At 50.0% G+C, this 26,376-nt stretch overlaps 1 protein-coding gene across 10 annotated transcripts in view; it reads left to right on the top strand.

The window, feature by feature from the left end:
* The window catches only part of RAP1GAP2 (RAP1 GTPase activating protein 2), a 238,502-nt gene that overhangs the window by 95,173 nt on the left and 116,953 nt on the right, over positions 1-26,376 (top strand). The window contains exon 1 of one of the 10 annotated variants that reach the window (XM_084802777.1): positions 6,866-7,102. The exons of the other annotated variants lie outside the window; for them this stretch is intronic. The gene's annotated coding sequence lies outside the window, so the exon portion shown is untranslated. Of the gene's footprint in view, positions 1-6,865; positions 7,103-26,376 lie in introns of those variants that run through there. 10 annotated transcript variants of the gene reach the window in all.

The following is a 26,376-nucleotide window of genomic DNA, read 5'->3' as shown; positions in this document are numbered from 1 at the left end:
GTGGATAGTGCTGCAGCTCCTTTTAGCCCTCCCAAGGGCATCACAATCACAGACACCTGGGCTGTGACTGTATATCTCTAGAGGGTGCTGGGCAGCGAAGAGGAGGGCTTCAAGAATATGGTCTAGGTCATGTCTGGCCCTTCTTGTTCCCAATTTCCCCCTCCCCCAAACTGTGGATTAATGAGATGTTTCCCACAGCATAGGATGGTGTGCCAGGGAAATGATTAAGGTGGTTGAGTAAGAAATAACATTGAGTCACTTGGTAAGAAAGTGCTTCCCAGTTCGCTGCTCGTCCTCGTGTTTCCTTCAAAGGGGAAGCTTCCACATGGTAGCAGTCTGGTCTCAGCACCTTTGCAATTCTTGCTTATGTTCCCGTTGTAACCAGGCCCAGCCAGGCTGGTTCAAGCTCTTTAAATGGGAGCAAGCATCTGCCCGGAGGGGAGATATTTATTCTCAAGAGTCCTTTCTAGTTAGCATCTGCAGAACTTATTTTTTTCCATTTGTGGCAGTAATATAAGGCATTCCTTAGCTGTAGGCAGTCCAGAGACTGCATCTGTTCAATTGGAACAGTTGTAATAACAACACCTAAGTGTCGAGGCTGCAGAGGTGGCTCAGTGGTTAAAAGCACTTCCTGTTCTTCCTGAGAACCCTAGTTCAGTTCCCAGCACCCATATGTGGGGAGTGTCAGGGATGGGGGTGGGGATGTCCACAGCTGCCTCTAAGTACAGCTCTGGGGGGATCTGAAACTTCATTTTGGCCTTTCACTCACATGTGCAATAATACCCCAACATAGAAACAAGTGTAAAAATAAAATAGCATCTTAAAAAAAAAAGTGGCACTGACTGTGGCAGAGAGCCTTCAGGTGGACTGCGTGTGTCTGATGGTAAGAATTACTGGTGTCTAGCAGAAAGGCTGCCAGGAGTGTGGCAGCCCCAGTGCTCTTGGTGTGGAACCCTTTTGCCCTTAAGTCTTGATTCTTTTCCACTTTCCACATAAACTGTAGAGGAGGCACCAGTGGGCCAGCCTCTGGCAGTCGAAGAATGGATGAGTGGCTAGCCTCAGGTCCTACTTTGGGGAAAGAAAAGGAAACTGTGCTCCATAGAAAGGCAGACTTAGCTGGGCTTGGCAGACAAGGCCTTTGATCCCACTGACTCAGGAGGCTGAGACCAGAGCATCATAAGTTCAAGACCTATCTGAGCTGCAGAGTGAATTCAGGACAAGCCTGGGCAACTTAGTAAACCTTTGTCTTCAAGAAGAGGCAGGGCTGGGAATATGGCTCAGTAGTAGAGCACTTCCCTAGCATGAGTAAAGCTGTAGGTTCCATCCTGAGTACCGGGATAGGCGGCAGAAGGCAGGGGTATCCAACCAGCTCCTGACCAAAGGCAGGATATATGGTGGGGTGGAAAGCCCCTGGTACAACATAGAACTTGAGCTTTGACTCATTTATTGACTATGAGGCGATGGTACAGATCTCAACCCCTTGGGGCTTCATGGTCTGTTTGCTTTTCCTGTTTTGTTTTGAATCAGGGTTTCTCTGTGTAGCCTTGGCTGTCCTGGACTCACTCTGTAGATCAGGCTGGCCTCACAGAGATCCTCCCGCCTCTGCCTCCCGAGTGCTGGGATTAAAGGCGTGTGCCACCACCGTCCCTGTGGGCTTCACATTCTTTTTTTTTTTTTTTTAATTTATTTATTTATCATGCATCCAGTGCTCTACCTGCATGTACACCTGCAGGCCAGAAGAGGGCGTCAGATCTCATTATGGGCTTCACATTCTTAATGCACACAAAGGGCATGCTTGGGCTCAAGTGCTATACAGTGGGGGTGTGGTTAGAATGGCTCCTGTCTTTCACTGGCCCTGTGTCCTTGATGACTAAGGAAAGAGGCATGGTGGTGACAACCTTACCAGGAGCGGTCAAGGCGCATTGTGCACAGGCAAAGGAGGCAGAGAGATGGGCATGGGTTGGGGGCATATGGTAAGGTAGCAGACAGGGGCCAGGGAGGGGTGGGCTGGGGCAAGGATACCTCATGGCAATGTGCCCTTTCTGGATGCTCTCAGCCCTTGTCCGTCAGCCAGGCAGACAGTGGTGGTCCCCTTCACCCTTAGCATCGTCATCTGACGCTTCGGTTGTTACAGCCTTCGGCCATGCACTTAGCCTCCTCACAGAGAGGAGTGGCTTTATCTTAGTGTGAAGTGGCTTTTGTTTCTTCCCCTGCTTTACTCTGGAGTTTCTGTATCTTTAAGTGTCTGGAATCAGTGTGGCGCACACTATTGACCCTCTCTCTGTGGATGCCTGCTGGCCGCGGGGAGTCCGGGGGCAGGTGGCAGCTGCCAGGTCTTGCTAAGCCTTCCCCGAACTTCCCCCATGCTGGCTGTTAAATTTGCTGAGTTCTTCCTCCCATCCCTTCTCATCATGGGGTCAGCTCAGACTCAGGCCCCTCCCCATCCTTCCAGAAGGCTTGATCCGTCCATCGATCTTCTCAGCACCTCTAATTGACAGGCGTATGTGGAGAACACTCTGGGCTCTTTGCCTTCAGGGCTGAATGGTCACATGTGGCCGGCAGGGATGTTTAGTGGGCCTTGTCACTGTTCCTTTTCTATGCTGCTTGGGAATGTTACACACTCAGGGGCTGATGGATGTCCCAGGGAGTATGGCCTTGGGACAGGTATCCCATAAGCCAGGGGCAAAGAGATTCTTCTAGAGTCTCTCGGTCAGTCCTAAGAGTTGTGCTCAAGGCCCCTGCCTCAGTTTACCCATTTTAGAAATGAGCTTGGGGCTCATTAGTCTTAACAAATTATCATCTCTACTTACTGTGTGTGCGTGCGTGTGTGCGCGAGTGTGCATGCATGCTATGAAGAACGTACAGAGTTCAGAGGACAACTTGCTGGGCTTATTTCTCTCCTACTATGTGGCCTTTGGGGACTGAACTCAGGCCCTCAGGCGTGAGGCAGGTGGAATTTGTCCTCTGAACTATCTCACCAGCCTGATTTATCAGTCTTAACAGATCTCTTGCAGAGTTTGGAACAGCCTGGGGGCCTCTGTTCGCTTTTGGTACTCTGCAAGGTTCCTTCCAACTCAGTCAGTGCTGTACTTGAAGAGGAGCTTGGGTCTGGCATCTCAGATGGCGAAGCTTGAAACCACAGCATCAGGGAGTCCTTTACCATGGGTTGATTGATGGAGAAGAGCCTGCTTTCTTCTACCTCAGGTGGATGGGGGCGAGGCCCAGAGCACTTCTTCGCTGGGTCTTGTTCCACAGGCCTGTGATCCCCAGCTACTCAGGAAGCTGAGGCAGAAGAATCCAAAGTTTAGAGCCTTCCTGGGTTACAGAGTGAGTTCGAGACCAGCCTGGATAATTTAGGCAGGCCCTATTTCAAGACGTGGACTGAAGATGCAGTTCAGTGGTGCAACACTTGCTTAGTGTGTGTGTGTGTGTGTGTGTGTGTGTGTGTGTGTGTGTACACGTACGTGTGGGGGACACACAGCCCCGAGTATTGCGAAAAAGTCAGTGGAGAGGAAGACGTCTCTGTGGGGGACAGTGCCACTTTGGTAGAAAAGAAGATTCTCCAAGGAGGAGAACATGGATTCTCTCATTGTTTAGCAAATGCTTCCTGGCAGGCGGTGGTGCGGAGCTGAGAGCCTTCTGAGAGGGAGGGGTCTCTGTGGAGGACAGCATACAGGCATATTTCTGCATGGGTTGGTAGAAAAAGCCTGCTTTCTCTTGGGTTTTACTAAAAAACAAACAACATTTTGGGCATGTTAAGTGACCTATGATTGAGCCTATAGCCTTGTGTGGGCTAGGCAGGTGCTCTGTCATTGAGCCACATTCCACCTCGAAGGACTTTCAGGAGTTCACGAAAGTATAGAGAAGTGCATGGCTTCCGGCTGTCATCAAATGATGGTCGGTCTTGTCTCACTGGCTGTCCACCCAGCTACCCGACCAGGATGATGTTTAAGCAAGTGCAAGACAGTAGATCACTTCATCCTTTTTTTTTTTTAAAGTTGTAACATCTTTTTTTTTTTTAAGATTTATTTATTATGTATACAGTGTGCATCAGATCTCATTATAGATGTTGTGAGCCACCTTGTGGTTGCTGGGAATTGAACTCAGGACCTCTGGAAGAACAGACAGTGCTCTTAACTGCTGAGCCATCTCTCTAGCCCCACCCGCCCCCCATCACTTCATCCTTTCATTTGCATTTTTTCTTTTCTTTTTCTTTTTGGTGAACCAATGAGTTTATTGGAGTCTCATTTGCATTTTTGTATGTTTGTGTTTTAAATATATGTATCCTTAAGAAATTATCATACCTTTCCAAATTAACAGTGAGTTCTTTTTAAAACAAAAATACTTATTTTCATTTGTACATGTGCACGTGTGTCTGTGTGTGGTATGTGCGTGTGCATTTGTGAGTACCCACGGAGGCAGGAAGAGGGCTCCTTGGCCTGGAGCTGGGGTGGAGCGGCCAGATGAGGTGGTGCTGAGGCTGCATGCACTGTGAACCACCGAGCGGTCTTCCCAGCCCAACAGTGTGATTCCACGATCCATCCAGCAGCCATTCTGGTTCCTCTGTTGTCATAAAAGGTTTTCCCAGTCAAGATTTGGACAATCAAGTGTGATGGGTGTACTTCCCAACCCACAGGGTCTCCTCTAATTTCTTTTCCTTTCTTTCTTTCTTTTTTTAAAAATTACTTACTTAATTTTATTCTATTTGCATTGGTATAAAGATGTCAGGATCCCTGGAACTGGAGTTACAGACAGTTGTGAGCTGCCATGTGGGTGCTGGGAATTGAACCTGGGTCCTTTGGAAGAGCAGACAGTGCTCTTAACCACTGAGTCACCTCTCCAGCCCCTTCTCCTTTCATTGCAACTTATGTATTGAAGGAACAAGCCCTCTCTGCCTCCTTTGCCTTTTTTTTTCCCTCTCCCAGGGTCTTGCTTACACTAAGCAAGCGCTCCAGCATGGAGCCATAACCTTAGCTTGGATTGTCTGCTTGCAGCCTTTCCCATGGGCAAGGCCTTGTGGTCAGTGACTCTCGGCATTGTTTACCATGCTCTTCCACTCGCTATATCGCCTGCAAGTTATCTTGTAGATCTAGCCTGCAGGCTCTGTCAGGGTTCAGCTTGGCTCCTTCGTTTCCTTGCTGTGTTTGCCTGATTGTACCGCTGCAGGTACCTGGTGTCTATGCTGGTGAACTAGCAGCCGTGGGTTGCTCTGTTCCCGGACTTTGGACCTGATGTTCAGGAGGAGACTTGATTTGGAGACAGCCCTCTGAACTAGCTGGCTCATGCAAAGTCTGAGCCTCTTTGGTGTCCTGGAGCCCAGGCCTCTCAGCCTTGGGGTTCCAGAGCTGGGAGAGCCACAGGGCTGAGACCCATATTCCCAGCCCGGATCCATGGAAGCTTGGTCTCATCCTGGGAGGTGGCTGGGGTCTTCCCACCTGTTGTCTGAATGCCACCTGCTTGGGTAGCTGTCCTTGCTTTCAAGAGCAAAGATCTCCTTCTAACCAAGGTCCCGTGACTAATTTCTCCGAGCATTTGAAAGTCAGGCCCTGGTAGTTTAATGGACAGAACCCAAGGCATGAACGAGTTGATTTGATTTCTCTTGACCTACTGTTTAGTTTTGAGACAGAACTTCACTGTGTAGTCCAGGGTGACCTGAACACTTAATCCTCCTGCCTCAGGCCCTTGGGTCTTGAGATTAGGTGTGTGCACCACCACCACCACCACAGGCTTGGGAGTTTCTGTCCTATTTTGTGTTCGTGCTTCTCGCTCTTATCTGAGAGTTTGAAGGAATCAAATAGAGAAGGGCCCTGTGTTCCCTGGGTTCCTCACTCTGTCTCAGAGGAACGCCAACCACAGCTTTACGACCTTCCACCGCACCCCATGACAGTCCGCCCTTCCGCCCCTGAAACAGGCCTGCTTGTTCTTGCCCCGGGTCCTTTGCACCTGCTGTTTGTTCCTAAATTGGCTGTTACTTCCTCCACTGGACTCCTGCACCATCTCCCCCAAAAGATCCCATGACCAGGCAGTCTCAGCCGCTCACTTCAGACACCCTTGCTTTACTGACTTTTGAAAAATGCATTTTTAATGTTTATTTTTGTAAAAAATGTTTTTATTTAATTTTAATTTATGTGCATTGATGTGAAGGTGTCAGATCTTGGAGTTACAGACAGTTGTGAGCTGCCGTGTGGGTGCTGGGAATTGAAACCGGGACCTTTGGAAGAGCAGACGGTGCTCTTAACCACTGAGCCAACTCCCCAGCCCGAAAAATGCATTTTATACACTTATTATGCTTACTTATTTCTTCATGTATGCTTCATGCAATAAGAAGTGTATGAACTGTTACTTCTTTTAGGATGTAAACGGAGGCCAGTGGCTCTGCCTGGGTCGTGTCTGAGTCTCTGTTGTCCAGAATAGGAGATGCTCCATGGGATACTTGTTGAATGGGCAGAGGGATACTCACCCAGGTAAAATGTGCTCACAGCCTGGGCCCACAACAGAGCAACATTGCATCCCGTTTCTGAGGCAGGTCTCAAGGTGCCCTTTTCTCATCTCAGGGTCAATCTGTGAGATCTCAAGGAGGAAGGCGAAGGATGGCTTTGCTCATCTTCTCAAAATTCTTTTCACCCTTTTCCTGTCTGTACATGATGTGGAGACCCACAGGCATGAGGAGCTGGGCTCAGGCCTGACTGTCCCCAGGCTGGGCAGGGCATCTGGGCTGTTCTTGGCCCTGGATTCCGAGGTCTCCCATGCCCGAGCTGCTGCAGGAGAGGCAAAGGCAGACTCTTCATTACGGCCGAGGGGCCAGTGGGCGTCTGAATTAGTGAACAATTGCCATTAGCTAATACATCTTTCTCTCTAAACACAGTTTTATCTCGTTGGAGTCCGCATGGCGCACAGATGGCTGCCTTCCGTGGTGTTGCCAAATACAGGGCTTGCCAGGCCTGCTCGGTTCAACCAACAAAAACCCCTTCTGAGCACGCTAGAGCGGCCCAAGGGCCCGGGAAGACCCTACGTCATTTTGAGATGAGGTCTCTCTCCATCCACAGCCTCGCCCCCTACAAAACAAGGTTTTTGCCTACCCAGTCCATAAAAAGCAACTGAGGTAGGCAAGATGTTTTCAGGTGGACAAGTGCTTTTTTATTTTAATAGCTATTTTGAAAAATGAATTCTGGCAAGCTACGCTGGCTTTCCATGCATGGCGGTTACATAACATTTTAAAAAAGCAAACTTATTTAAGTCAAAAATTGCAAGTCAATTTAAAGAAAAATGGTATAGAAAAGTCATTTTCAGGTGGGTATTGGAATTTGGGGTAAATTGGGGAGGTGATGTGAAAATGTCTGAGATTTGGGGATAGGTTCTTACAGACTGAAATGGACTACAAATAAGCGCCCCAGGACTGTGGAGGGCAGAATATGTGCTTGTAACAAACCAGCATATCTTTTATTTATTTTTACATGTATCTTTTTGTGTGTATGTTTGTGCTTTTCTTGCACATGCCATGGTGTTCCCGTGGAGGTCAGAGGTCAACTCTGGCGGCATTGGTTCTCCCCTCCTACATTGTGACTGTTCAGTATCCTAGGCAGGTCGTCACTCTCCGCGGCACACACCTTTACCTGATGAACCTTTCCTCTGGCCCTTGTTTTCATTTTTTAAAAAATCATTTATTTATATGCGTAGTGTGTGTACACATGTGTGTAGGTGTGGGCCTGAAGTCAGTGATGCTTGTCGGCGTCTTTGACATGGGTTCTGGGGATCCGAACTCTGGTCCCTATGCTTGCAAGGCAAGGGCTTTATCCGCTGAGCCACCTCCACCAGCCCCAAACCAATACATTTTGTAGCTTACCATTTCCTAGTCCCTAGCTAAGGGCTTACCTGAACATCTTTATGAATTCTGCTAGTTTTTATTTTATTTTCTATTTTAGTTTGCAGTGGGACTGCTGCGGACTAAGCCCAGGGCCCCTGATTGATACCAGCCAGGCTATAACTCTACCCCCTTAGCCCTGTCACTTATTTGCTGTTTCCTCTGTTCTTTAGGTGAGGAATGGAGACTTGGGGCCAAGAACAGTGGTAAACACGGCCAGAAGTGGAGGATTAGGAGTTTTAACTTAGTTTGAGAGCTGTGTACTATTTTTTTTTTCTCGTCATTTGCTTTGAGAACAAACAAAGTCTTGCCGTATAGCCTGGCAATCAGGATTGAATGCCTTCAGCCTCTCCGCCCAGCCCTGGGATTACAAGGGTCTGTCTATTCCCACATTCTGTGCGGCTGTGCTCTTGACTCAACTATTGCACGAGCGAGCATGTCAGTCAGGTTTGTTGCTGTTGTGACGAAAAGCACGAGAGAAGCAACTTCAAGGTGCATTCGAATCCCCAATTTCAGTTTCAGCCGGTGGTCAGCCGCCTCCAGTGTTACGGACCTGTGACGAGGCACAGGGGGTGCAGTAGGGTTGGGGAGGGACGGCATCAGGGGTGATGGTGGAGGGGGTACAGAATGGAGTAAGGTTGTTCATCAGATCGTGGTAATGGGAAGCAGGCAGATGAAGAGGAAGGGTCCAGGGACACGATTCCCTTTCCAAAGGCACGCCTTCAATGGCCTACGTCCTCCAACGATGCCCCACCCCCCTAGGTCTGTTCAGCTACGAACTCATCAGCAGACGTATCCATCCCTGATGTCAGAATTCTCTTGTTCCACTAACCCCCTCAGGAGTCCATCAGTTGGCCATCAGACTCTTTTTTTAAAAAAAGATTTATTTATTACTTTTTAAAATATTTATTTAATTTTTTAAATTTTGTGTACATTGGTATGGGGGTGTCAGATCTTGGATTTACAGACAGTTGTGAGCTGCCATGTGGGTGCTGGGATTCGAACCCGGGTCCTTTGGAAGAGCAGGCAGTGCTCTTAGCCACTGAGCCATCTCTCCAGTCCCTTATTTATTACTTATACAGTATTCTGCCCCCATGCGTGCCTGCAGTCCAGAAGAGGGCACCAGATCTCATTACAGATGGTTGTGAGCCACCATGTGTTGGCTGAGAATTGAACTCAGGACCTCTGGAAGAGCAGACAGTGCTCTTAACCTCTGAGCCATCTCTCCAGCCCCTGGCAATTAAACTCTTAACAAACATATGAGCCTTAACACCGGGGACATTAAAAAAAAAAGATTTATTTATTTTTACCTTATGTGTGTGTGTGTTTCTTCAACATGTGTGCATGTGTGTAACATGTGTGACAAATGCCTGTGGCGTCAGGAGAGGGTGTCAGGTCTCCTGGAACTGGAGTTACTGGTGGTTGTGAGCCACTTCGTGGGTCCTGAGCCATCTCGCTAATTCCCAGGGGACATTTGAAAACTCAAGCCTTAGCAAGGGTTCAGCACTCAGGATGAGCGCCTTAGCAGGGCCTGGCTTGATCTAAGCTCTCAGGGCATGCTGTGGCTTCTGTCATTACTGTATGGAGGTGCAGTGTGTACAGGATAAGGGTGCTCGCCCCAAGGAGAGAGCCAAGAGCTCAACATACGCACTGACCTGTGTAGACGCCACCTGATCAAAAATATAGATCCCTCCCACCCTGCTAAAACATACACACTGACCTGTGTAGACACTACCCAGATCAAAAATATAGATCCCCCCCACACTTGCTAAAACATACACACTGACCTGTGTAGACGCCACCCAGATTAAAAAATATAGACACCCCCCCCCCCGCTAAAACATACACACTGACCTGTGTAGACACTACCCAGATCAAAAATATAGATCCCCCCCCACTCGCTAAAACATACACACTGACCTGTGTAGACACCACCCAGGGCAGAGATACAGATCCACCCTCCCCACTAAAATCATGTTGTTTCCTTTTAGCTCAGGCTTGCTTAAAACTTTCTGTATAGCCCCAGGCTAGCCTGAACTCTTACTCCCTCTGCCCCCTGTCCCACAAAAACCAGAAGTACAGTTGCTTGTCTCTGTGCCCAGCTGAACACTGAGGTTTGAGAGAGGGGAGCCCTGGGCCTTCTCTCAAGGAGATGGTGCTGGGGAACAGAGACTGGTTTCCAGGCCTGAGTGAACTTGGTTTGACCTTCTCCTCTTCCAGACGTAGTCAGTGAGAACCTGGAGCCAGTGCTGTGATTATTCACTGCCCTTGGAGCAAGGGTGCATTGAAAAATTGTCACTTGCTTTTAAGCTTATCGGCTGTGAACACGTTGCTTCATGAAGGCTGGAGCATTAGCCAAGTCCTGCCTGGAGCCCTCCAGGAGCTGCGGGGACCTCTCTGGGGACACCCTGGTGGCCTCATGAGTGACCTGAGATAGCTGGTTCGGCTGAGCCTTGGGGTTAGCCTACGTTTCGGTGGGGGGAAGGGTCAGGCTGTTTGGTGAGAGTCGCCTTCCCTTGTCTCTTTCCCTGCCTTTGCCTTGTTCTGTTTCTTTACCGTAAAGATTGGTGCTAACCATACAGAATACCGTAAAGTAGACTTGGGGCACGCTGGTGGCTTCCGAGGTCACAGGCGAGTACTCTCGGTGGTAAACCACACTGTCCAGCTCCATGAGGCCATGCTGGTTCATCAGCCCTTATCCTTGGCTCATCAACGGATCGGCCATCACAGAGTATAGTGGGAGTGGCAGCAGGGGTCCCCTGTCTTTCGCTGTGACAGCAGTGCCCTCCCTGCCACTTAGGAGCTTGCACTCTGAGACAGAGGTCAGAAAGTGGCGCCTGTAGAGTCCTCCGATCCTTACACACCGTGGTGGTGGATTCTGAGATACAGAGTGGATGATGCAGACCCAGAGTCCTCGGGGTGTCACTGCCGTCCTCTAGAGTCCATGTTAAGTCATCTTTTCATTTTTTCCTTTTTTTTTTGATATTTATTTATTTTATTTTATGTGTATGAGTGTTTTGCCGGCATGCATGTCTGTGTGTCACGCACATTGCTGGCGCCCATAGAGCCTAGAAGAGGGCATTGGATTCCCCAGAACTGGAGTTACAGATGATTGGTACCTAGCTGCCCTGTGGGTACTGGAAACCAAACTCAGATCTGCTAGAAGAGCGGCCTTTGCTTTTGACCACTGAGCCATCTCTCCACCATCTTTTTTTTTTTTTTAAACAATCCAGGCTCTTTATTTCTTTTTGTGTATCAGACCATGAATTCGTATACAGAACAGGCTCCAGCGGCTCAGGCTCCTTCCTGTCAGCCCTCACACAGTGTGCTGCTCTGGGTAGTGCAGGCTGGGGCATCAGCTGAACCCAAGTGTCCTTCTCCTTGGCTTCCTTCTTCTTCTGGTCCTTCTCCTTCACCACGCTTCAGGACATGTCCCCGCTCTTAGAGTGCCTGATGTGCTCAATGTGTACATTGATGCTCTTCTTCTGGTCCTTCTTCTTCACCATGCTTCAGGAAGATGTCCTCTTACAGTGCCTGATGGGCTCAATGTGCACACTGATGCTCTTGACGAGAATCTTGCCCTTCACCTGCTTGTTCACAATGATGCCCACAGCCTGCTGGGTGACGTTGAGGACTCTTCCGGTTTTGCCGTGATAATACTTAAGGGACATTCCTTTTGAACAGGGCCCATTCCCTTGATGCCTACAGCATCACCCTTTCTGGTGATTTGCATGTATGTAGCCAAAGGAAGAACCCGTGTTTCCTAAAAGGCCTAGAGAACACATAGTGAGTCCCCTCCTCTTTCCCTTTTGTCATTTTGGTGAGTTACTGGAAGGTGGCTGCTGTGGTTAAAAAGCTTTAAAAAATTTTTAAAATTTTACCCTATGAGCATATAAAGGGGGAGGAAGTCCCCCTCAGTCACAGTCATAGGGGAAATGAGTAAGGGGAAAATGGGAGGGAGGGAGGAATGGGAGGATACAAGGGATGGGATAACCATTGAGATGTAATATGAATAAATTAGTAAAATTAAAAAATTTATAATTTTAATTTTTGAGGCAGGGTCTCACTGTGTAGCTCTGGCTGCTCTGGAACTTGTATGTAGACCAGGCTAGCCTTCAAGCTGCGGAGGTTTTCCTGTCTTTATTTTTCTTCCTTTAAGTTTATTTTCTAAGACTGTAGATTCCATGTTGTAACTCTTGCTTTTCAGCCTTCTCTGGAGAAACCAGTAGCTCTGGCAGTGTAGCTGGGGCCTTCCCTGAAAACGCTGGCCACCTGTTCAAGGAACCTCCCCACACGTCTACACCTGCCCGCAGTGCTATCTGCCTCAGCCTTGATGCGTGGGATGTGGAGTGTGCGAGGCGCGAGGCCTAGTGCGGGGAGCTCTCAGAGCGACTCTTCAAGCCTCAAGCCTGAGGGTTCTAGCCTAGCCTTGCATGCCTGTTGGCGCCCTTGGCTTAGCGTGCCGTGACGAGACCAAGGAGACCTGCAGCCTCTGGGCTCCCTGCAGGAGCTGGTGGCTGAATGGTGCCCTGAGCCTGTCCTTGGAGGTTCCTCTTTCCGCGCCCCTGGAATGACCCTCCCAGAGAGTGACAGGAGTGCTGGCAGGCTGTGTACGTTGTATTACATAAACTTAAGAAAAAAAATGTAGGTAGCTGGTGGGGGTCAGAGTGTGGACTGAGCCCCACTCGGGGCATGCGCTAGATGGGGCGCATGTGTGGAGCCCCACTCTGGGCATGTAGTAGTTGGGGAGCATAGGTGGAGCCCCACTCTGGGCATGTAGTAGTTGGGGAGCATGTGTGGAGCCCCACTCTGGGCATGCACTAGTTGGGGAGCATGCATGGAACCCCACTCTGGGCATGCACTAGTCTGGGAGTACAGATGGCATCTGCTCTGGCCACGCACTGGGGTCGTGCCTGGGCCTCACTTGATCTTGTTCCCTGTATGTCAATTCTTTTCATCAAGTCTGTTTTCCATAGTGCCTCCTGTCACCCAGCTTGTGTAGCAGCACTGGGACCGTCTGATGCCTAACTCCTCTTTTCTCCTCCTACTCAGAATGCGGTGACCCTGGCTGAAGTACTTAGCTTGCTGCACGTGTTTTTCTGTACTGAGGAGGGGGACTTTAGGGGAAGGGACCAGGCTCATAACAAAACTCGAAGCATAAAACCTGTGGCCCTGAGCATACTACACACACGCGTGCGCGCACACACAAACACACTCCTGCACACACACATACACACTCATGCACACACCCATGCACACACCCATGCACACACCCATGCACATACCCATGCACACACTCATGCACACACCCATGCACATACTCATGCACACACCCATGCACACACCCATGCACACACCCATGCACATACTCATGCACACACTCATGCACACACCCATGCACACACCCATGCACACACCCATGCACACACTCATGCACACACCCATGCACATACTCATGCACACACCCATGCACACACCCATGCACACACTCATACACACACCCATGCACACACCCATGCACACACCCATGCACACACATATATATGGAAGGGACAGGCCAGGTGTCTGCAGCAGCCGGGCTTCATCGGAATTCTTGGCCTAAGCTGAGGGGTGAGGGAGCATCAAGTTGGGGAAGGGTGTGTCATGCTGGGCCTCAGAAAAGCCAAAAGGCATCCTGGCTGCCAGGCAGCTGTCCTCACTAATTAGACAGGAATTGCTGGGCCTGGCTGCAGCCACGGTTACGCACATGCTCTGTATTTTAATAGGTCATATATTTTAATAAGATAGTTAACCCAAGATCCAAGGGGCAGAAACTGTAAATCAAAAGGCAACTGAAACATGCTGTCTGGAAAGTAGACCCGAGAGCATTCCGGGAAAGGCAAAGACTGATAACCGAGGTGTCCCAGGGGCATGGCCCTGTGGAGGCTGGATGCAGGCTGTGGGGAAATCGAGGGGGAACAGAGGCATCTGGGTCCATGTCACTCCTGCTGTCCCACACCTCACTTCTGGAAAGTGCCTCTAGCCATCACTGCACCACTGGTTCTGTCGGTTTCCTCCCTTAAATACAAGTTGCAGCCGGTTGCGGAAGTGGGCATGCTCTAAAACACCCAACTCTTGCTCTCTTCCCTATTAGTGCAGGTGTGTGTTAGGGACCATGTGACAGGCTCAGGGGGACAAGACCCTCCTCCTGACTCAAGGCAAGAAAGACCTGCTCTGTCTCGGAGAACCCAAGGCAAAAAGTGTGGGTTCTGAAGTGATATCTTGGAAGTCAGAGCTCAGGGGTAGCCCCCCAAGAAAGACAGCATGCAGCTGTCGGCCCGATGGCCCATGACTGCACAGGGTTTTCACAGGAGAGATAAGAGCAGACGTGCATTCTAGCTAGAGAGTGCCAACAACGGAGTGGGGATGGGGTAAGGCGCAGGGCGAACATCAGAGCGGGCTTGACTGTAGTGTGGATTTCACCTGGGGAGCAGTGGAAATGAGGTTGTCAGGGTGGCCTGAGGGCATGCCAGGCTGGTGTTGAGTGTCAGGGAAAGAAGGCCAGGTTAGGCAGGGGTAGGCTTGCCTGCTCTGCACCCCCCCCACCCCCCTCCCCCCCAGCTTACAAGCCTTGTGGCATTCCAGAGCAGGGTCGGGCAGTGTGGCACCTAAAGCTCTGTCCTGTATTGCTTGTCTCACTGCAGTTCCATTAGGCGGCGGCCAGATGGTCTGTGCCTTAGAGGGGTGGTAGGGGTTCACCCCCAGGGAACTCCACTTCTGATTGCTTTTTTTTGTCTGGACTATTGGGACAGGGTCACACTCTACAGCTTAGTCTGGCCTCATGCTTGTGACAACTGCCCTGCTTCAGACCCCCTAGTGCTGGCATTATAGGTATGAGCTACCATACCCACTCCTGATTGGTAATTTGTCTGAGTTAATCTGCAATCTTGGGGCTAGAGAGACGACTCAGTGGTTAGGAGTAGTTGCCACTGTTGTAGAGCACCTGGGTTATGGTCCCCAGCACCCACATGGCAGTCACAACTGTCTGTAGCCCAGCTCCTGGGGATCCAACACCCTTTCTGGCCTCCTTGGACACCAGGCATACATGTGGTGCATGTACATACATGCAGGTGAAGCACTGATACATTAAAAAAAAATCTTGGTATAGTGGCACACGCCTTTAATCCCAGTACTTGGGAGGGAGAGGCAGGAGGATGTCTGTGGATTCAAGGCCAGCTTGGTCTACATAGTGAGTTCCACAACAGTCAGGGCCACAATAGAGAGAACATGCCTTTTTTTAAAAGATTTATTTATTTATTGTGTATATAGTGCTCTGCCTGCTTGTACCCCTGTAGGACAGAAGAGAGCACCAGATCATATTATAGATGGTTGTGAGCCATCATGTGGTTGCTGGAAATTGAACTCAGGACCTCTGGAAGAGCAGTAAGTGCTCTTAACTGCTGAGCCATCTCTCCAGCCTGGAGAGAACATGTCTTAAACAAAACAAAACAAAACAAAACAAAACAACAATAACAAAACCAACAAAACAACAACCAAAAACAAAAATCTTAAAAAGATGAAAATAATAATCTTTTGGTTGTGAGTTCTAATTAATGTAAAGAAAAAGAATTCCCCTTCCACCCTTATCTGGCAAGCTAAAGGGGATGGGATGGTTCAGGCATGGTTGGATCCAGGCTCAAATCCTGTCCTTGGGTGTCAGCTCTCCCTCCCCATCCCTAAACTGTCCTTCCTGGCTTGGCTTCACCCACAGGCTGGAGACCTATAGTCTGCATTTACATGGAAAGAACAGCCTGTTTTCTCAGCATCAGCGGAAGTCCCTGGGACAGTTCAGATGGGGCTCAGTAGGGCCACATCCCCACCTTTGACCTCTGGCTAGAGGGATAAGATGGATGCCTCTGGCTTCAGGACTCAGGGTTTTGTGGCCATTCCTGGTTCTGGGAGGAGAGCTGCTTGGCTGAGAACAGAGGAGGGGGCGGCCTGAGGATGTTGACGTGCTGTTGGCAGTGGCTCTGTCTCCTGGCTGGGTGGGTTAGTTGGTCTAGATCTTGGTTCAGCCTTACATGTCTGGCTGGAAGCTCAGTTGCTCATCTCTCCTAGACTTAGAGTCCTTTGGCTGTCACCTTGGGGTCCCTGGTCTCCTGCAGTATGCTCGCTTCTGGGACTCCTTTTCTTGAGCACGGAGGCTGTCACACATGTGCCCGCCTTGTGCGTTGGCTGGATGCTCAGCTCTAAGCCTGGGCAGTCCTTCTCATCCTCTTTTGCTAATGCATTATGGGATCCAGTTGTCCATCACCCAGGAAAGCCTGCATTTAGTTTAGACTGTATGCAGTTCTTTTAGCCCCTGGCTGAGAGTGCTTTTGATCACAGGGTCACAGGGCCCTGGCTGAGAGTGGAGCGAGCTCTGTGTCATCCACTCCCCTGTTGGGGGGCAGACTCAGGCCAGCCACTGTTTGTCTACACCATGTGTAACCCAGCCTGGGGGGCAGACTCGGGGCAGCCACTGTTTGTCTACACCACATTCTCCTTTTCCTTCTGCTCCCCCGGCCTCCAGAGCCACGTCTGCATCTTTACTGGTTTCTCCAATTAAAACCACATTGGGATCCCCCTTTCTGTGCAATGTACACTAATCAGGCCTCTGGAGAGCCAGAAAGCCTAGTTAGCCCAACAGAGCAGGTTGCTGGCAGGCATTTCCACGGGGGGCGGGGGGGAAGGACCCCCGCTTTGGGAACAGCTGGCTGCAGGGTCATCCGCATCGCCCCTCTCCATCTCTTGACATGGTGTCTGTCTCTGGATTGGCTTTCTCCCCCTGGGTCATCTGTCTCTCTGATACTGGGTCCACCGTTGTAGTTTACTGTGGGCAAAACATTTGAGCTTCCTGTAGGCCTGGAGAGACGAATGAGGTAGGCACACTCTAAGGAGGGAATTGTGACTGGGCGAGATTCCATGTTTATCTTGGAGCCGTCATGGGGAGGGCGCTTGTTCTGAGGGCCAGGGGTGGCTCATGTGGTGGTGAGAGGCCTCTCAGAGGGACATAGGGGATGGCTCAACAGCTTGGGGTCTTGAGTTCACTTCTCAGAACTGGCATAAAAAGCCAGGCGTGGTGGTGCATGATGGTGGTCTCAGCGCTGTGGGGCAGACACAGGAGGATCCTGGGAGCTCTCTGGCCAGCCAGTCCAGCCTAACTGATGAGCTGCAGTGCAGCGAGAGAACCGGTCTCAAAGGATGTGGGTAGTGCCAGAGGATGATAGCTGAGGCTGCCCTCTGACTTCTACCTGCTTGTGAACTGCACACACACACACACACACACACACACACACACACACACACACACACGAGGCTGCCCTCTGGCCTCTACCTGCATGTGAACTGCAAACACACACACACACACACACACACACACACACACACGAGGCTGCCCTCTGGCCTCTACCTACATGTGAACTGCAAACACACACACACACACACACACACACACACACACGAGGCTGCCCTCTGGCCTCTACCTACATGTGAACTGCAAACACACACACACACACACACACACACACAAGCATGCACACACAGACACACACACACACATACACATGAGGGTGTCCTCTGACCTCTGCCTGCATGTGAACTGCAAACACACACACACATACACACACACACACACACACACACACACACACATACACACGAGGCTGCCCTCTGGCCTCTACCTACATGTGAACTGCAAACACACACACACACACACACACACACTCCTTTTAGTGGGAGAAGAGCTGGGGATTCCCTCCCTCCCTCCCTTCTTTCCTTCCTTTAGGCAGATTCTGTTTTTTAAAAAAATTAATTTTGTAGCCAGAGGCTGGATTTGAACTTGTGATCCTCCTGCTCTCACCATCCAAGTGCTGGCATTTAGGTTAAAGGTTTGATGGAAAATGAATTGTGCAGGCTCAAACCTACAGATTAAAAGCTGCTTTGTTACTGGGTCTGTGTGTGTGTGTGTGTGTGTGTGTGTGTGTGTGTGTGTGTGTGTGTGTGTCTGTCTCTTGCTGTGTATGCTGTGCAGGCACCTGGCCTTCACTTTTTCACGAACGTGTTGGGAGTTCATACAGTTCCATAAGCAGATAATTCTGCAACGCCAGTCACCATTGCACATACATATCCTGTGCTGGGAGATATAGCTGAGAGGTAAAGTGCTTGTCTACTGTGTGGGTTCAAATCCCAGTGTCAACCTTCAACACACACACACACACACACACACACACACACACACACACACACACACACACACACACACACCCCAGAAGGTGAAAACATGTGTATTCTGTTGGACACAGTGAATTCCCTTGGGAGTTTCTTAGACTTCGGGGTGGCATACCAGCTCATTGGTATTTTCTGAGTATTATTTGAGGCGGCAGAATACTGCAAGCTGCCAAGTGCCCTTACAGAGGGAACTGGTCACATTGGTTTTTGGTTTTTTGTTTTTTTTCCACATGCATGCCGTAGACCGACCCCTGCACTTCAAGAATGGAGAGGCGGTTTGGGTGATGATCTGAAGGTTCCCAAACACCTTTACATAGTGAAAGTGAGGTGCAGAATAGAGTGCAGCAGATGGGTGCTTTTGTGTGGAAAAAAAAGATTGGGGAAACAAGGCTCTGTGTGTGCTGGCTTGTACAGCTGGCCCGCTGCACACTCAGGGCCTGTCCTCTGTGTGTGCTGGCTTGTACAGCTGGCCCGCTGCACACTCAGGGTCTGTCCTCTGTGTGTGCTGGCTTGTACGGCTGGCCCGCTGCACACTCAGGGCCTGTCCTCTGTGTGTGTTGGCTTGTACGGCTGGCCCGCTGCACACTCAGGGTCTGTCCTCTGTGTGTGCTGGCTTGTAGGGCTGGCCCGCTGCACACTCAGGGCCTGTCCTCTGTGTGTTCTGGCTTGTAGGGCTGGCCCGCTGCACACTCAGGGCCTGTCCTCTGTGTGTGCTGGGTTGTAGGGCTGGCCCGCTGCACACTCAGGGTCTGTCCTCTGTGTGTGCTGGCTTGTAGGGCTGGCCCGCTGCACACTCAGGGCCTGTCCTCTGTGTGTGCTGGCTTGTACAGCTGGCCCGCTGCACACTCAGGGTCTGTCCTCTGTGTGTGCTGGGTTGTAGGGCTGGCCCGCTGCACACTCAGGGTCTGTCCTCTGTGTGTGCTGGCTTGTACAGCTGGCCCGCTGCACACTCAGGGTCTGTCCTCAGGACTTCGCCAAACTTGATAGCAGCTATTTGAAAAGAAGTTGTTCTTACACTGAACATGTGCAGACCTTTTTTTTTCTCTCCACCCCTCTCTAAATGAGACAGTGTGGCACCTTTTTTTTTTTTTTTAAAGCATTGTCATTGCTTTAGGCATCGGGAGTCATCAGGAGAGGATGTAGAGTAGGTTAGGTGGACGAACAGTAACATTCTGTAGATGGGTCTTGAGTGTCTCCACCTTCAGCAGGTGGGGTGATGAGGAACCAGAAACAACCCCACAACCACAGAGGGGTTTCTCTCTATAGAACTTGCATAAAGAAACCAGATGGGTGTGTGAAAATCATTTCGGAAGGGCCAGCTAGGAACTGGATAGATTGGAACAAAGATAAGACAGAGTAGGGGCTTAGGGAGATGGCTCAGTGGTTAAGGGCACTGGCTGGCCTCCCAGAGAACCCGGGCTCTGTTCCCAGCACCCATGCGGTGGCTGCAACTGCCCATAAGTCCAGTTCCAGGGCTTATGACACCTTTTGGCTTTCAGGGGTAGTAGGCATGCACATGACACACGGACACACATGCATACAATAAAAACCATAAGACAAGGTAGATTTTCTAATAGTTTTTGGAGTTTGAACCACACAGTATATTAGCTATTCATGTGTCAACAGAGCAGCTGTCTTCTAGGATGATGGGGAGGCAGTTCTGGAATTAGACAGTAGGGATGCTTATCTGTGCAACACCACGAACATTTTAAAAAGTATACACATTTAACATTTAAGCATTTATTTTTATTTTAAGATTATAATATAGTTACATCATCTCTCCCATCCCTTTCCTGCATCTTCCCTCCCACATGCCCCTCCTTGCTGTCTTTTAAATCCATGGCCTCTTTTTAAAATTTTGTTATTGTATATATATGTATATATAATATATGAAAATATATAATATATGCATACATATATGTATATACTCATTCCTAAATATAACCTGCTCAGCCTATGTAATGTTACTTGTATGCAATGTTGTCAGGACTGACCGCTCACAGTGGGTGTGCTCTCTCCTGGGGAAGACTGTCCTGCTCTCAGCAGGCCTCAGCTGCCTGTAGTTCTTTGTGGAGGGGCTGAGGCCTTGAGAGCGTCCCCGCTTCCATGTCAGCATGTCTCTCGGTGTTCTCCTTGTTCGGGTCATGTTTAGGCAGCCATATTGGTGAGACTTTATGGATGTAGCTTTTGGGTTTTCCAGGAGACACAATTCCACAGTAAACTTCCCGTTACTCTGGCTTTTTACTGCCTTTCCACCCCTCTTCTTTGATGTTCCCTGAGCCCTAGGTATGGGAGTGTTTTGTAAATCTTTCCATTAGGACTCTGCCCCAGCATCCTTATTTTTTTTTAATTAATTAATTAATTCACCTTACAGCCTGATCCTCTCCTCCCACTTCCACCCTCACACTCCTTCCTTCCATTCCCCCCTCTCCTTATCCTCACAGAAGGGGAGGTCTCCCCACAGGTACTAACCCACCCTGTCACATCAAGTCATAGCAGGACTAAGTGCATCCTCTCCCGCTGAGGCCAGAAAAGTCAGGCAACTGGACCCCAGCACTCTTTATGGCACTGAGTATATTTTAAAATGGCTAAGATGGTTTATGCTATGGCTGTTTTATATTTTATATTTATTTTTAGTGCACGTGTGTGTGTGTGTGAGAGACAGACAGACAGATAGACACAAACACACACACACGCACGCACGCACGCACGCACGCACGCACGCACGCACGCACGCACGCACGCACGCACGCACACAGGGTTATTAGCTATCTCTGCTGACCAGGCACAGTTGGCCATGCACTGGCCTGGCTCACTCCTTCCCTTCCCTGCCTCTACACCTGGTTAGGCCTGGTCTCTAAGCCCTTCTAACAATGAAGGATTCTGCTCCACCCTGGTCCCTCTCCTTAGCTTGACACTCTGGGAGCTAATGTGTGGGGAGGACCCAGAGGGAGTGGGGTAGACGGCTCCATGCCTGGTACTCCTGTCCGACTCGGAAGACAGGCACTGCACTGGTCATTACAAGGGAGGGGACAGCAGCAACAGAGGACATCAGGACCCAGAATAGACGCCCCTGGGTGACGTCCCAGGGAAGGGGCATTGAGTTAGCAATCCAGGGATGAGCAGGACACAGGCGGAACGGTGGCTGTGGGAAGAGGAGAGGCTTGTGCTATGCACTGATGTGAGCGTGAGGATGGCCAGCTGCGGGAACCTGTCGCCCAGCCTGCCTATGAGAGGAGAGCAGGCGGGAGGGGTGGAGGCTGAAGCGGGATGGCGGGCACTGAGCGTGTCAGCATTGAGTTGAATCCTAAGGGTGGAGGAGGCCGTTGGAGGGAGACAATCCACTTCCCTTTTACTTCTCTGCCTTTGGTCTTTGAGATGGGATCTGGCTACACAGCTTGGGTTAGCCTTGAATCCAACATGTGACCCAGGTAGGCCTTGGACTCAGGACCTTCCTCTCACTGCTTCTCGAGTGCTGGGATGCCAGGCACGAGTTCCTTCTCCATCCCAGTAAGATTTGCACCACATACAATGTACCATTTCAGACGTGCATTGATGAATGCTGCTGTGGCGTTAAGTTTATCCTAGATGTTTCATGACTATGGCCTCATCAGAGCTCATCGTTCAAACATGAGTTCTCCCTGCTGCCAGGCACCCCATGCCTCCTCCCTCCTGCCTCCCTCCCCCGACGGTCACCTCTCTGCTTCCCGACTCAGTGGCTTTGCCTAATCCTGGCATCTTGTAGTAAATGCAATCATAGGATTCGCGGTCTTCTGTGGCTGGCTTCTTTCACTTAGCATAACATTTTCGCGGTTGGCCATGCCATGACCTGTATTGCTACTTTATATCCGGTTAAAGGCTGAATAAAAGCCTGCTGTGTGGCTGTACCACAGGTTGTTTATTCATCCACCCATGCGTGCACATGTGGGCTGTTCCCACATCTTAAGCCACTGTTTACAGTTCATGTGCACGTTTTTTTGTTTGAACACCTGTTTTCGATTCTTTTGGCGTGGAACTACCAGGTCACGTGGTAACTCTATCTTTAATTTTGGAGGAGCTGCCAAACTGGTTTCCAAGGAGGATGCCCCATTTCATACTCCCTCAACCTGGTATGTGTCCCTGTTCATCTGCATGCCCTTGCCAATGTTTGTTACTGTCTGTTTTTGTTTGCTAGTTTGTTTGTTTGGAGTTATGGCCACCCTATAGGGGGCCATCAGCTTTTCCTTTAGGAAGGATCATTGTGTCTTTTCTTCCTGGAGAGTGGATTAGGTCAGGGCACAAGTTAGGATATGGCTGCTATTGTCCAGGTGAGAGATGCTGATGTGAGCGTGGTACTAGGTAGAGAGGTGGGGACAGTCTAGGAGGGAGATGAGGATGAAGTGATGTCATAGGCCCATCGTGAGGGAAGCAGACGCTCCAGAGTGACCTATTTATGTCATGTCCCCAGAGCTTAGTCCAGTGCTGGCACATAGTGGCTGCTTTAATCCATAGAACAAATGCTAGATACCTAAGGAGAAGGAATGTGGACTTTGATGTTCTTTGGTCTAGCCTGTGCGCACCTCCCAGGGCTGTTTTCAGTAGTGTCCTTGGTGTCAGAGGAGAGGACTCAGGAGCACTCTTTGTCAACCTAATGCAGAGGACGGCAGGGTGACCTTGGACCTGGATAGACAAAAGCTATAAAGACTACTCCCTCTTTCTTATCTGGTAAAGAAAAAACATCACTTTATTTTATGTGTATAAGTGTTTTGTCTGTGCATACATCTGTGTATCGTGTGTGTGTGTGTGTGTCCGCGTGCGTGCCTGGTGGCCAAGTAGGCCATCTGAGGACGGTGCATCCCTGGGAACAGGAGCTGCAGATGGTTGTGAGCCTCTGAGTGGTTGATGAGAATAGAACCCATGTCCTCTGGAAGAACATCCAGCTCCCCCGTCCCTTTCTCCTCCTCTTCATGGCACCAGGTGTGAACCAGGCTCTTGTGTGTGTGTTCGGCGGACTCCCTGCCACTGTCTAACCTCCATTCTGTCCTTATTTCAAGGTTCCTCGACTCTTAGAGGGGTACATGGGGAGGGCCAGGGGATGGGGAAAATGGCCTCTGGGTGGGTCTGGTGACCTATGGACGGCTTCCCGAATCTTCTGTCTTTCCCTGCTCTTTCCACCCTGCCCACAATTCTCTCCTTCCTGTCCTTTGTTCTCATTTTCTCCTCCTCTTCTCTCCCGGGTTCTGTAAATCTCCAAAAACAAACACATTTTTATGACTCTTCCTTATCCATCCCATCTGTAGCTCAGAGCAGGATAAAGATGTTTCGCTTCAGTGCTGGGTTTTGAGCTGAGGGCATTCATCGGCCTTGTTCCTGCTGGCTGTAGGGCAGTTGGCATACAAACCAGGTGGCTGCCCTGTGGCTGCGGCCTTGCCACGCTTGTCTCTGATGCTCTGATAGGTGGGTAAATAGTCGTTTGCCTTTCCTCCTCGATCACCCTCTAGTCCAGAGAGAGATCCAGGAAGAGCACGGGAGGTTGGAGACGCAGAAAGAACTTGGCGGAAAGCTGTGGTCACTCATTGGTGTTGGAGGGCAGTGGGCTCCTGGAAAACACAGCTTCTGGTTAATTCCTTTCCCCAGGAGGAAGGGATGAGCTAGTCAAGAATTGCTTGCTCAGCACTGTTGAGGTGTGTATGCCTGTAGGTCGGAGGAGCACAGGAGGCCATCCCTGGAAGCTTCCAGTTTGAATTTCAAGTAAGAACTGCTTTCTTTTGCTAGGACGATGAGTGAGCAGAGGGCACTAAGTGTGATGTAGTCTGTGTCTTGCTGTGGGCTGGGATAATGCAGGGCAGGGAGAGGATGCAGCAGTAACTCAGAGTCAGGGGTTGCATGGGCCTTCCTCCCTCCCTCCCTCCCTCCCTCCCTCCCTCCATTCCTCCCTCCCTCCCTCCTTCCCTCTCTCCCTCCCTCCTTACCTCCCTTCCTCCCTCCCATCCAGCCTATGCAGGTAGAGTTCTGGATTTCACGGTGTAGCATTCAGCCGCTGCCAAGCCACAGCTGACATGTCCCTAATGAGATGGCGCATCATACTTCATCCTCCTCAGCTTCACAGAACTGTGTTTGGCCGAGAAAATGATGTAGTAAACACAGTCACTGCAAGTTGTTAGGCTTCTGCCTTCCATATTCACAGGGACCACATTCCTGGATTCAACCGACCATAGATTCAAAATGTTTGAAAACACTCCTCCCTCACAACATATACAAACACACGCTCACCATCACTACACACACACACAAACACACACACACACCCTGCACACAACATAAACACACATACCCCCCACAGCATATACACACCCACCATCACACACATCACACACACACATCACACACACACACCGACACGCACATATCAGTGCCTTACTGAGTATGTGCAGACTTTTCTTCCCATTATTCCTTAAACAACATAACAAATCCACACACTTGCTCCGTGTTAGGCATTATAGGCAGAGACGTCTTCCAGTGGATGGACGTGGCTGGAGAGACGGCCCTGTGGTAATGAAGAATGCTTGCTCCTCCAGAGGACATCGGTTTGGTTCCTGCAGCCGTTTGACAGGTCATACCTGTCTGTAACACTAATTTCAAGGGATCCAATACCCTCTTCTGCCCTCCACACACCAGGCACACGTGTGGTTCATATGTTCTTAGACATACATGCAGGCAAAATATCCACACACACAGAAAATAGAAAAATTAAAACAGTGTGGGCGAGAGGATGTACCTAGGTTATATGCAAATGAGCAGGTTTCTGAGGGTCTGTGCATAGGGATGCACCCTGGCAGCAACATGGCGCTGGTGGGACAGTTCGTGCTCCGAGTGCCCATAGCCTGGTATGTAAATAGACCTATTTCTGGAAGGATCTGCCTGGAAAGCTTCCTCATGCCTCCCTGTGGGGCCCTCACCCAGGAGTTCTTTCAACAAATAGGCTCCAGATGTTCAAAGGAGCCAGGTGACATGTGGGGCGGAGCCGGAGTCCAGGAGCGTGGCCAGAGGCCGCCAAAGCCGAGTCCTGAAGCTGTGACCTCTGGCGGGAAGAAGCTCTGTTCCTTGGTGAGGGGATTAAGCTGCGCCTGCTGTTTGCTTGGATAACTTTTTGGCTGACCTAGGAGTGGCCTTTTCCTGTCATCATTTGGTCTTGCAAACTGGGGCACAGAGTGGATCTGGGAGGGGGAGCCTGAGGCCCCGGGAAAGGATCCTTCATTTTCTGGGGCTCCAGCTGCCTGCTGAGCCCGCCTTCAAGTGCCCCTGGGAGAGAACAACTCTGCCTCTAGGGCCGGCCCTCGAGCGTTATTGACGTTGATGTATCGTCTTGTCACTTAAGTGACCAGGGCAGCTAGAAATGATTCAGCAGAAAGGCCCACAGTGCCAGTCCTTTCTCAGCCTGCGTTCCCTGCGGCAGGTGCTGGGCCTGCTCTCTGGGGCCTGACACTGTCGTCTGACATGTCACTTCAGAGAGACAGAAAGCAGATGTGGCAGGGCCCCAACCCCTGCCTGAGCTACTTCATTAGATGCCCTTGGATTCTCTGGAAAAAGATTTCCCTTATGAGTATGTATTAATATTTACAGTAGAAATGCGAAGACCAGGCGGCTGGCAGGATGGTTCAGCAGGTAAAGACACTCGCCGTCAAACCGGAGGACCCGAGTTTGTGTGCAGGGACCCACATGATGAAATGAAAGAACTGACTCTCACAGGGTTTTTCTTTTTTTACTTGCACGTGCACCATGGCACATGGATGCCCTCCTCTACAATAAATAAATGTGTAAAAAAAAAAAATTAGAAGGATACGTAAAGATCAGAAATAGAATGCTAGCCACCAAGGCCTTACCCTATGAGGCAAATGTGTTATTACAGTGGCTCTTGACCATCCTAACGCTGTGACCTCATGTTGTGGTGACACACCCTCCCCCCCCCCCCACAGCCATAAAATTATTTTCATTACTACTTCATAACTGTAAGTTTGCTACTGTTATGAATTGTAATGTAAATATCGGACATGCAGGATATCCGATACGAGACTCCTGATCAAGGGTCAATTGTCCCTCAGAGGGGTTGTGACCTACAGGTTGAGAACCATTACTGCAAGCTGTATCCTTGGCTCTGGTGGTTTTGGAGACAAATCTCACTGTATAGCCCAGGCTGGGCTTAGGCTCACAACCTTCCAGATGTTGTCTCCTCACTGAAGTGCAGGGGTTTCAGGCTTGAAAAGAGGTGGGAAAACAAACAAACAAAC

This window comes from Acomys minous (assembly GCF_964271855.1).
Source record: "Acomys minous genome assembly, chromosome: 12".
Lineage (NCBI taxonomy): Eukaryota > Metazoa > Chordata > Mammalia > Rodentia > Muridae > Acomys > Acomys minous.
Note: the sequence above shows the minus strand (reverse complement) of the source record. Positions and strands in the feature narration are given on the sequence as shown.